This window comes from Neofelis nebulosa, chromosome X (genome assembly GCF_028018385.1).
Source record: "Neofelis nebulosa isolate mNeoNeb1 chromosome X, mNeoNeb1.pri, whole genome shotgun sequence".
Lineage (NCBI taxonomy): Eukaryota > Metazoa > Chordata > Mammalia > Carnivora > Felidae > Neofelis > Neofelis nebulosa.
Window position 1 is genome coordinate 50,790,445 of NC_080800.1, and position 12,374 is coordinate 50,802,818.

General features: G+C 37.6%; 1 pseudogene; it reads right to left on the reverse strand.

The window, feature by feature from the left end:
- Nucleotides 1–661: 661 nt before the first annotated feature.
- On the reverse strand, nt 662–1,354 carry LOC131502074 (CCR4-NOT transcription complex subunit 7-like; annotated as a pseudogene).
- Between the last annotated feature and the right edge of the window lie 11,020 nt (nt 1,355–12,374).

The following is a 12,374-nucleotide window of genomic DNA, read 5'->3' on the forward strand; positions in this document are numbered from 1 at the left end:
AGGGGCCCTGTGGCAGCGGGAGGGAGTCAGATCCGCTGCCGGAGGTTTGGCTCCGCAGAAGCACAGAATTGGGTGTTTGAGCGGAGCGAGCAAGTTCCCTGGCAGGAATGGTTCTCTTTGGGATTTTGGCTGGGGGATGGGCAGGGGATGTTCCCCGCCAAGCTGAGCTCTGCTGTCTGGGGGCTCAGCAGCTCTCCCTCCCTTTGTCCTCCAGCTTTCCCGCTTTCTGAGCAGAGCTGTTAACTTATGACCTCCTAGACGCTAAGTCGCCCTTGCTATTGGAACACAGTCCGTCCAGCCCCTCCGCTTTTGCCAGCCAGACTCGGGGGCTCTGCTTGGCAGGCGAGCCGCCCCTCCCTCCCGGCTGCCTCCCGCCAGTCCGTGGAGCGTGCACCGCCTCGCCGCCCTTCCTACCCTCTTCCGTGGGCCTCTCGTCTGCGCATGGCTCCGGAGACTCCGTTCTGCTTATCCTCTGGCGGTTTTCTGGGTTCTTTATGCAGGTGTAGGTGGAATCTAAGTGATCAGGAGGACGCGCGGTGAGCCCAGCGTCCTCCTACGCCGCCATCTTCCGGAACTCCAGATTTTTAATGTTCTCAACCTAAAAACCAACTGAGAAAGAGGCACTACTGATGTCTTCCTTCTTGTCTCATTTTCAAAAAAGTCATTCCTGTGAACAATCAGATCCTGCCTGATGTTGTGGTCCTATCAGTTCCAGCTGTAACTGTTGAGCAGCTTCCCGTAAACCACCTTTGTGATTTTTTGCAGTTCTTCAGGGAGTACTTCACATCATAAATTATTAGAAATAAATAATTGAAGGATCTCAAAGAAGTCAAGTTCTTCTTCAGGCAAGTTAGAGTTGGTCAGGATTTTGATTAAATAGCCAAAATCATAACCACTGTGAAATTGTAACCATTTGACCCCTTTGCAGAGGACCACTCCCGATGTCATAAGAAGTTCTGTGAAGTAATGGGTCTCAATCCCTTCCTCACGTTTTTAAAAATGGATGCCAGACGTTTTTAGTATCATTATAGAGTCCTGGGAATATATGTACTCCATCAAATTAAATTTAAAATTAAACTACCAAGTTGAATTTGTTGGAAGGTATTCTCTTTGCTCATTCATAAATGTCAGTTCTAGCCAACTTATATTTAAGAAGTCTACATTACATTGCAATAGTTGGTACTGATAGTCAGCCTTAATCCTAAATTCTTGCAGCCACACCCAGAAAATCAGTATCCATAGCAACGTAATTATATTTTCAGATAACTGAAATAATTTTCTTCATCTCTTCATACAGGTTGCAAGCCAAAACTTCACAAATTATTTGGTTACGATCTAGAGTTACTGCTGGCATAGTGAGAGCAGAAAGTAGTCTAGATGTCAAGCATCAAAATGTTACACTTGATTGAAGATTTGTTTGTTTCATAAAACACTTTATTTTTTAATTTTTGTACTTGTGCCCTTGATCTGGCACTCCTCTTCTTCCTCCTCACCATAGAGACAACAACCATCTGTAGTGTAGGTGGCAGTCGCTGAGGCAGGAGCGGGTGCCCCAAAGACACTTCATGCCCAAGAATTGGGAAAGGGGGTGCTGGCCTACACAACACCATGCTGTATCCTTGCCTCTTGCACCCATATTTTTCTTTTTTTATTTATTTTATTTTTGTTTAATTATTTTATGTATTTATTTATTTTAATATACTTTATTATCAAGTTAGCTAACATACAGTGTTTACAGTGTGCTTTTTACTTCAGGGTAGATTCCCATGATTCATTGCTTACATACAACACCCAGTTTTCATCCCAACAAGTGCCCTCCTCAATATCTATCACCCATTTTCCCCTCTACCCCATCCCCCATCAACCCTCAGTTTGTACTCAGTTTTTAAGAGTCTCATGTTTTGGCTCCCTCCCTCTCTAACCTCTTTTTTTTTTCTTCCTCTCCCCCACGGACTTCCGTTAAGCTTCTCAGGATCCACATAAGAGTGAAAACATATGGTATCTCTTTTTCTCTCTATGACTTATTTCACTTAGCATAACACTCTCCAGTTCCATCCACGTTGCTACAAAAGGCGAGATTTCATTCTTTCCAATTGCCACATAGTATTCCATTGTGTATACAAACCACAATTTCTTTATCCATTCATCAGTTGATGGACATTTAGGCCTTTCCATAATTTGGCTATTGCTGAAAGTGCTGCCATAAACATTGGGGTACAAGTGCCCCTATGCATCAGCACCCCTGTATCCCTTGAGTAAATTCCTAGCAGTGCTATTGCTGGGTCATAGGGTAGATCTATTTTCAATTTTTGGAGGAACTTCCACACTGTTTCCCAGAGCAGCTGCACCAGTTTACATTCCCACCAACAGTGCAAGAGGGTTCCCGTTTCTCCACATCCTCTCCAGCATCTATACTCTCCTGATTTGTTCATTTTAGCCACTCTGAGTGGCGTGAGGTGAAATCTGAGTGTGGTTTTGATTTGTATTTCCCTGATGAGGAGTGGTGTTTTCTTTTATTATTGAATTACAAGTATTCTATATATTCTGTACATAAGCCCCTTATCAGATACATGATTTGCAAATATGTTCCCTCATTTTTTTCTTTATTGATAGGTATTTTTGAACACAGTTTTTAAAGTATTTTTTAATGTTTATTTCATTTTTGAGAGAGAGAGAAGGGAAAGGGCAGAGAGAGAAGGACACACAGAATGTGAAGCAGGCTTCAGGCTCTGAGCTGTCACTACAGAGCCTGATGTGGGGCTCAATCTCAGGAACTGTGAGATCATGACCTGAGCTGAAGTCAGACGCTTAATTGATTGAGCCACCCAGGCCTTCTAAGGCAGAAAAATTTTAAATTCTGTGGAATTTTAATCTATTTTTTGTTGCTTGTGGTTTAATTAAATATATATATAAATATTTAAAATATATATATATATATTTAATTGTATTTAATATAAATATATATATTTATATATATTTAAAAAATTATATATATATATATATATATATATATATATATATATATATATATTTAATTACAGAGAGAGTGTGAGCAAGCAGAGGAGGGGCAGAAGGAGAAAGAGAGAGATAATTCCAAGCAGAATCCCATGCTAAGCATGGAGCCTGATATGGGGCTCTATCTCACAACCATGAGATCATGACTTGAACTGACATCAAGAGTTACCTGATGCTTAACTGACTAAGCCACCCAGGCGCCCCACTTGTGTTTTTTTTTTTTTTCTTTTTTTCTTTTTTTTATTTTTTTTTATTTTTTTATTTTTTAATATATGAAATTTACTGTCAAATTGGTTTCCATACAACACCCAGTGCTCATCCCAAAAGGTGCCCTCCTCAATACCCATCACCCACCCTGCCCTCCCTCCCACCCCCCATCAACCCTCAGTTTGTTCTCAGTTTTTAACAGTCTCTTATGCTTTGGCTCTCTCCCACTCTAACCTCTTTTTTTTTTTTTCCCCCTTCCCCTCCCCCATGGGTTTCTGTTACGTTTCTCAGGATCCACATAAGAGTGAAACCATATGGTATCTGTCTTTCTCTGTATGGCTTATTTCACTTAGCATCACACTCTCCAGTTCCATCCACGTTGCTACAAAAGGCCATATTTCATTCTTTCTCATTGCCACGTAGTATTCCATTGTGTATATAAACCACAATTTCTTTATCCATTCATCAGTTGATGGACATTTAGGCTCTTTCCATAATTTGGCGATTGTTGAGAGTGCTGCTATAAACATTGGGGTACAAGTGCCCCTATGCATCAGTACTCCTGTATCCCTTGGATAAATTCCTAGCAGTGCTATTGCTGGGTCATAGGGTAGGTCTATTTTTAATTTTCTGAGGAACCTCCACACTGCTTTCCAGAGCGGCTGCACCAATTTGCATTCCCACCAACAGTGCAAGAGGGTTCCCGTCTCTCCACATCCTCTCCAGCATCTATAGTCTCCTGATTTCTTCATTTTGGCCACTCTGACTGGCGTGAGGTGGTATCTGAGTGTGGTTTTGATTTGTATTTCCCTGATGAGGAGCGACGTTGAACATCTTTTCATGTGCCTGTTGGCCATCCGGATGTCTTCTTTAGAGAAGTGTCTATTCATGTTTTCTGCCCATTTCTTCACTGGGTTATTTGTTTTTCGGGTGTGGAGTTTGATGAGCTCTTTATAGATTTTGGATACTAGCCCTTTGTCCGATGTGTCATTTGCAAATATCTTTTCCCATTCCGTTGGTTGCCTTTTAGTTTTGTTGGTTGTTTCCTTTGCTGTGCAGAAGCTTTTTATCTTCATAAGGTCCCAGTAATTCACTTTTGCTTTTAATTCCCTTGCCTTTGGGGATGTGCCGAGTAAGAGATTGCTACGGCTGAGGTCAGAGAGGTCTTTTCCTGTTTTCTCCTCTAAGGTTTTGATGGTTTCCTGTCTCACATTCAGGTCCTTTATCCATTTTGAGTTTATTTTTGTGAATGGTGTGAGAAAGTGGTCTAGTTTCAACCTTCTGCATGTTGCTGTCCAGTTCTCCCAGCACCATTTGTTAAAGAGACTGTCTTTTTTCCATTGGATGTTCTTTCCTGCTTTGTCAAAAATGAGTTGGCCATACGTTTGTGGGTCTAGTTCTGGGGTTTCTATTCGATTCCATTGGTCTATGTGTCTGTTTTTATGCCAATACCATGCTGTCTTGATGATGACAGCTTTGTAGTAGAGGCTAAAGTCTGGGATTGTGATGCCTTCTGCTTTGGTCTTCTTCTTCAAAATTACTTTGGCTATTCGGGGCCTTTTGTGGTTCCATATGAATTTTAGGATTGCTTGTTCTAGTTTCGAGAAGAATGCTGGTGCAATTTTGATTGGGATTGCATTGAATGTGTAGATAGCTTTGGGTAGTATTGACATTTTGACAATATTTATTCTTCCAATCCATGAGCAGGGAATGTCTTTCCATTTCTTTATATCTTCTTCAATTACCTGCATAAGCTTTCTATAGTTTTCAGCATACAGATCTTTTACATCTTTGGTTAGATTTATTCCTAGGTATTTTATGCTTCTTGGTGCAATTGTGAATGGGATCAGTTTCTTTATTTGTCTTTCTGTTGCTTCATTGTTAGTGTATAAGAATGCAACTGATTTCTGTACATTGATTTTGTATCCGGCAACTTTGCTGAATTCATGTATCAGTTCTAGCAGACTTTTGGTGGAGTCTATCGGATTTTCCATGTATAATATCATGTCATCTGCAAAAAGCGAAAGCTTGACTTCATCTTTGCCAATTTGGATGCCTTTGATTTCCTTTTGTTGTCTGATTGCTGATGCTAGAACTTCCAGCACTATATTAAACAGCAGCGGTGAGAGTGGGCATCCCTGTCGTGTTCCTGATCTCAGGGAAAAAGCTCTCAGTTTTTCCCCATTGAGGATGATGTTAGCTGTGGGCTTTTCATAAATGGCTTTTATGATCTTTAAGTATGTTCCTTCTATCCCGACTTTCTCAAGGGTTTTTATTAAGAAAGGGTGCTGGATTTTGTCAAAGGCCTTTTCTGCATCGATTGACAGGATCATATGGTTCTTTTCTTTTTTTTTGTTAATGTGATGTATCACGTTGATCGATTTGCGAATGTTGAACCAGCCCTGCATCCCAGGAATGAATCCCACTTGATCATGGTGAATAATTCTTTTTATATGCTGTTGAATTCGATTTGCTAGTATCTTATTGAGAATTTTTGCATCCATATTCATCAGGGATATTGGCCTGTAGTTCTCTTTTTTTACTGGGTCTCTGTCTGGTTTAGGAATCAAAGTAATACTGGCTTCATAGAATGAGTCTGGAAGTTTTCCTTCCCTCTCTATTTCTTGGAATAGCTTGAGAAGGATAGGTATTATCTCTGCTTTAAACGTCTGGTAGAACTCCCCTGGGAAGCCATCTGGTCCTGGACTCTTATTTGTTGGGAGATTTTTGATAACCGATTCAATTTCTTCGCTGGTTATGGGTCTGTTCAAGCTTTCTATTTCCTCCTGATTGAGTTTTGGAAGAGTGTGGGTGTTTAGGAATTTGTCCATTTCTTCCAGGTTGTCCAATTTGTTGGCATATAATTTTTCATAGTATTCCCTGATAATTGTTTGTATCTCTGAGGGATTGGTTGTAATAATTCCATTTTCATTCATGATTTTATCTATGTGGGTCATCTCCCTTTTCTTTTTGAGAAGCCTGGCTAGAGGTTTGTCAATTTTGTTTATTTTTTCAAAAAACCAACTCTTGGTTTCGTTGATCTGCTCTACAGTTTTTTTAGATTCTATATTGTTTATTTCTGCTCTGATCTTTATTATTTCTCTTCTTCTGCTGGGTTTAGGCTGCCTTTGCTGTTCTGCCTCTATTTCCTTTAGGTGTGCTGTTAGATTTTGTATTTGGGATTTTTCTTGTTTCTTGAGATAGGCCTGGATTGCAATGTATTTTCCTCTCAGGACTGCCTTCGCTGCGTCCCAAAGCGTTTGGATTGTTGTATTTTCATTTTCGTTTGTTTCCATATATTTTTTAATTCCCACTTGTGTTTTTTTAATGAATTTTCTATCGTTTAATTCACTAGAGAAAAATGGAATCCCTAAAACAAAATTCTTCTCCCTTTGGCAAAATTAAATCTGAAAGAATTTATAGTCCACTTTTCTCACTGTCCTCATTTCTTATTTTGTTCACTCTCATTAGGAATAGTTTCACTCACAGAGTTGCAATTCCTTTGTTCACAGCAGCGGCCTGGAACATTTTCCACTGAGATGGGTGAAGCTCCCTCAAACCCATCTATAATTGGGCTAACCCAACCGATTTGTCTCACTGCTCTGGTTTTCTGAAGTTCATAATAATCAGGAGAACATACAAGTATGTCAATGGATCTTACACCCACAAAATGCAAACTAATGCCAATCCATGACATCAGCTTTTTTCCAACCAAAGTTATATCTCTAGATCTCAGCATTTGGTATAATCCAGACCACATTAGCGTTGGCAGTCAAAGAACCTAGCATAGACTTAATGTTTTCTTGGGAAACAGGAGTAGGCGAAGGAAATAGTAGAGGGAAAATCAAAGAGGTGTTTCATATACTTCCTTTTCTATGAGACAATTGTTTTTATGAGATGATCACATTCCTTTTTACACCATTTTTTAATTTAAATTCAAGTTGGTTAACATACAGTATGTTTCAGGTATACAATTTAGTGATTCAACACTTACATACAATACCAGATGATCATCACACACAAAAAATGCCCTCTTTAATCTCCTTGTCTACTCCTGTCAAGTAACCATGAATTTATTCTCTATAGTTAGGAATCACTTTCTTGGTTTCCTTCTCTTTCCGCCCCACTATGTTCATTTGTTTTTTTTTTTCCTTAAATTCCACATATAAGTGGAATCATATGGTATTTGTCTTTCTCTGACTCACCTAGTTCTATTAGCATAATACTCTCTAGCCCTATTTACAGCAATGAAAGTTGCAAGATTTCATTCTTTTATGGCTGAGTAATATCCCAATATCCCATTACACACACACACACACACACACACACACACACACACACCACATTTTCTTTATTCATTCATCAGTAAGTGGACTCTTGGGTTCTTTCTATAATTTGTTTAATAAAGATAATGCTGCTATAAACATCAGAGTGAATGTATCTCTTCAAATCAGTATTTTTATATACTTTGGATAAATACCCAGTAGCACAATTGCTGGATAATAGGGTAGTTCTCTTTTTAACGTTTTGAGGAATCTCCATGCTGTTTTCCAGAGTGGCTGCACCCATTTGCATTCCATCAACAGTGTAAGAGGGTTCTTCTTCCTCTGCATCCTTGCCAATACCTGTTGTTTTCTGTTGTTAATTTGAGCTATCCTTACCGGTGTGAGGTGATATCTCATTGTAGTTTTGACTTCCATTTCCCTGATTATGAGTGAAGTTTTAGTATTTTTCCATGTGTCTGTTGGCCAGCTGTATGTCTTCTTTGGAAAAGTTTCTATTCATGTCTTCTGCCCATTTTTAAATTGGATTATTGCTTTTTTGGGTGTTGCATTTTATAAGTTCTTCATATATTTTATGAAATTAAACCTTTATCAGATATATAATTTGCACAAATCTTCTCTGGCTCCAAAGGTTGACTTTTAGTATTGTTGATTGTTTCCTTCACTTTGCAGAAGTTTCTTATCTTGATGAAGTACCAGTTGTATATTTTTGCTTTTGTTTCCTTTGACTCCGGAAACATGTCTAGTAAGAAGTTCCTACGGTCAATGTCAAAGACGTTATGGCCTGTGATCTCCTCTAGGATTTTCTTATCTTTCATGCTTTCCTATCTTACATTTAGGTCTTTAACACATTATGAATTTATTTTTGTGTGAGAAAGTGGACCAGTTTTATAATTTTTCATGCTGCTGTTCAGTTTTATCACCACCATTTATTGAAGAGACTGTTTTTCCCCCATTGGATATTCTTTCTTTGCTGAACATTAATTGATCATGTATAGAAGGGTTCACTTCTGGATTTCAAATATGTACCATGTATCTATGTGTCTATTTTTGTACCAGTATCATACTGTCTTGGTCACAACAGTTTTGTAATATTACTTGCAGTCTGAAATTGTGATGCTTCCAGCTTTCCTTTCCTTTCTCAAGATTGCTTTGGCTATTCAGGGTCTTTTGTGTATTCATACAAATTGTAAGATTGTTTGTTCTAGCTCTGTGAAAACTGCTGATGTGTAGATTGCTTTGGGTAATATAAGCATTTTAACAATATTTGTTCTTCCAATCCATGAACATGGAATGTTTTTCCATTTCATTGTGTCATCTTCAATTTCTTTCAGCAGTGTTTTATGGTTTTATTCATACAGATATTTTACCTCTTTGGTTAGGTTTATTTCTAGGTATCTTACTGTTTTTGGTGCAATTGTAAACGGTGTTGATTACTTAGTTTCTCTTTCTGTTGCTTCATTGTTAGTGTATATAAATGCAACAAATGTTGGTACCTTCATTTGGGTACCTGCAAATTTACTGAATTTGTCTATCAATTCTAGCAATTTTTTGGTGGAGTGTTTAGGGATTTCTGTATAGAGTATCATGTCATCTGCGAACAGTGAGAAGTAGAATTCGTCCTTGCTGATTTGTATTTCTTTTTCTTTGTGTTGTCTGATTGCTGTGGCTAGGACTTCCGTTACTATGTTAAATAACAGTGGTGAGAGTGGACCGTCTCTCTCTTCTGACCTTAGAGGAAATTCTCTCAGTTTTCCATATTGACAATGATGTTAACTGTGGAGTTTTTATACGTGGCCTTTATGATGTTGAGGTATGCTGTCTCTATTCCTACTTGGTTGAGATTTTTTACCATGAAAGGATGTTGTACATTGTCAAATGCTCTTCTGCATCTATTAAAGGGTCATTTGGTTCTTATCATTTATTTTATTAACGTGGTGTATCACATTGGTTGTATTTGCAAACAGTGAACCACACCTGCATTCCAGGAATAACTACCATTTGATCATGGTGAATAATTCCTTTAATGTACTGTTGGATTCGACTTGTTAGAATCTTGGTGAGAATTTTTGCATCCAGGTTCATCAGGGATATAGGCCTGTAATTCTCCTTTTTAGTGGGGTCTTTGGTTTTGGAACCAAGGTAATGCTGGCCTTGTAAAATGGGTTTGGACGTTTTCTTTACATTTTTGTTTTTGAGAAAAATACCTATTATGTGGTTTTTTTTTTTTGTAAATTACTGATAGAATTCCCCTGTGAAGCCATGTGGCATTGGACTTTATTTATTGGGATATTTTTGTTTACAGACTTAATTTCCTTGCTGGTTATGGGTCTGTTCAAGTTTTCTATATATGCCTGTTTCAGTTTTGGTTTGTATGTTTCTAGGAATTTACACACTTCTTCCAGATTGTCCAATATGTTGGCATTTAGTTTTTCATAGCTTTCTTATAATTCTTTGTATTTCTATGGTATTGGTTGAGATCTCTCCTCTTTCAGGTGTGATTTTATTTATTTTGTCCTCACCCTTTTCTTTTTTATAAGTCTGGCCAGGGGTTTATCAATTTTATTAATTCTTTCAAAGAACCAGCTCTTAGTTTATTTTATCTATTCTACTGTTTTTTGTTTGTTTGTTTGTTTCTATATCATTTATTTCTTCCCCAATCCTTATTATTTTCATTCTCCTTGCTTTAGGATTTCTTTGCTGATCCTTTCATATCTCTTTTAGGTATAAGGTTAGGTTGTGCATTTGAACCTTTCTTACTTTTTGATGTAGACCTGCATTGCTACATACTTTCCTCTTAGGACCACCTTTGCTTCATTGCAAAGGTTCTCACCTGTCATGTTTTCATTTTTATTTGGCCTATGTACTTTTTAAATATCTTCCTAAATTTGTTGGTTAACCCATGAATTCTTTAGTAGGATATTCTTTAACCACCATGCATTTGTCATATTTCCAATTTTATTCTTGTGTTAGATTTCAAGTTTTATTCCATTTTGGTCTGAAAATATGCATGGTATGATCTCAATATTTTAGTACTTATGAGGGTTGATTCATAACCCATTATGTGATCTATTCTGGAGAATGTTCCATGTGCACTCTAAAAATGTGTATTCATCATTATGATGAAATGTTCTGAATATATATTGGAAGTCCATATGGTTACTTGTGTCAATCAAAGCCATTGTATCCTTGATGATTTTCTGCTTAGATGATCTGTCCATTAATGTAAGTAGAGTGTTAAAGTTCCTTACTATTATTACCAATGAGTTTTTATGTTTGTTATTAATTGATATATATATTTGGGTTCTTCCATGTCGGGGACATAAATATTTATAATTGTTAGTTCTTGTTGATAGACATCTTTAATATGATATAGTGCAGTTTAACTCTTGTTAGCCTTTGGTGTAAAATCTAGTTTATCTGATATAAGTATGGCTACTCCAGCTTTCTTTTGATGTCCATCAGTATGATAGATGGTTCTCCATCCCCTCACATTCAATCTGGCGGTGTGTTTAAGTCTAAAATGAGTCTCTTGTAGACAGCATATACTTGGATATTGTTTTTCAATCCATTCTGATACCCTATGTCTTCTTGTTGGAGCATTTGTTCCATTTACATTTATAGTAATTGTTATTAGATACTAATTTAGTGTCAGTTTATTATCTACAAAAGCATTGTTTCTTCAGATTTTCTGTGTTCCTTTCTAGTTTTTCTCACTTGTGGTCTTTTCTTTCCACTCAAAGAATCCCCTTTAATATTTCTTGTAGAGGTGTTTTGTAGTCATGAAATCTTTAGTATTTTTTTTTTTTTTTGGTCTGGGAATTTCTTTTATTTTTTAAATTTTTTTTTCTATTTTTTTACTAATGTCGTTTTATTTATTTATTATTTTTTTGATATAATTTACTGTCAAATTGGTTTCCATACAACATCCAGTGCGCATTAAAACAGCTGCCCTCCTCAACGCCCATCACCCACTTTCCCCTCTCCCCTACACCCATCAACCCTCACTTTGTTCTCAGTATTTAAAAGTCTCTTATGGTTTGCCTCCTTTCCCCTCTCTAACTTTTTTTCACCCCCTTCCCATCCCCCATGGTGTTCTGTTAAGTTTCTCAGGATCCACATATGAGCAAAAACATATGGTATCTGTCTTTCTCTGTCTGACTTATTTCACTTAGCATAATATCCTCCAGTTCCATCCATGTTGCTACAAAAGGCCAGATTCCATTCTTTCTCATTGCCAGATAGTATTCTATTGTATATATAGAAACCACATCTTATTTATCCATTCATCAGTTGATGGACATTTAGGCTCTTTCCATAATTTAGCTATTGTTGAGAGTGCTGCTATAAACATTGGGGTAGAAGTGCCCCTGTACATCAGCATTCCTGTATTCTTGGGAAAATTCCTAGCAGTGCTATTGCTGGGTAATAGGGTAGATCTATTTTTAATTTTTGGAGGAACTTCCACACTGTTTTCCAGAGTGGATGCACCAGTTTGCATTCCCACCAACAGTGCAAGAGGGTTCTTGTTTCTTCACATCCTCTCCAGCATCTATAGTCTCCGGATTTGTTCATTTTGGCCACTCTGCTGGTGTGAGGTGATATCTCAGTGTGGTTTTGATTTGTGTTTACTTGATGAGGAGTGATGTTGAGCATCTTTTCATGTGCCTATTGGCCACCTGGATGTCTTCTTTAGAGAAGTGTCTATTCATGTCTTCTGCCCATTTATTCACTGGATTTTTTGTTTTTCAGGTGTGGAGTTTGGTGAGTTCTTTATAGATTTTGGATACTAGCCCTTTATCTGATATGTCATTTGCAAATATCTTTTCCCATTCCTTCGGTTGCCTTTTAGTTTTGTTGATTGTTTCC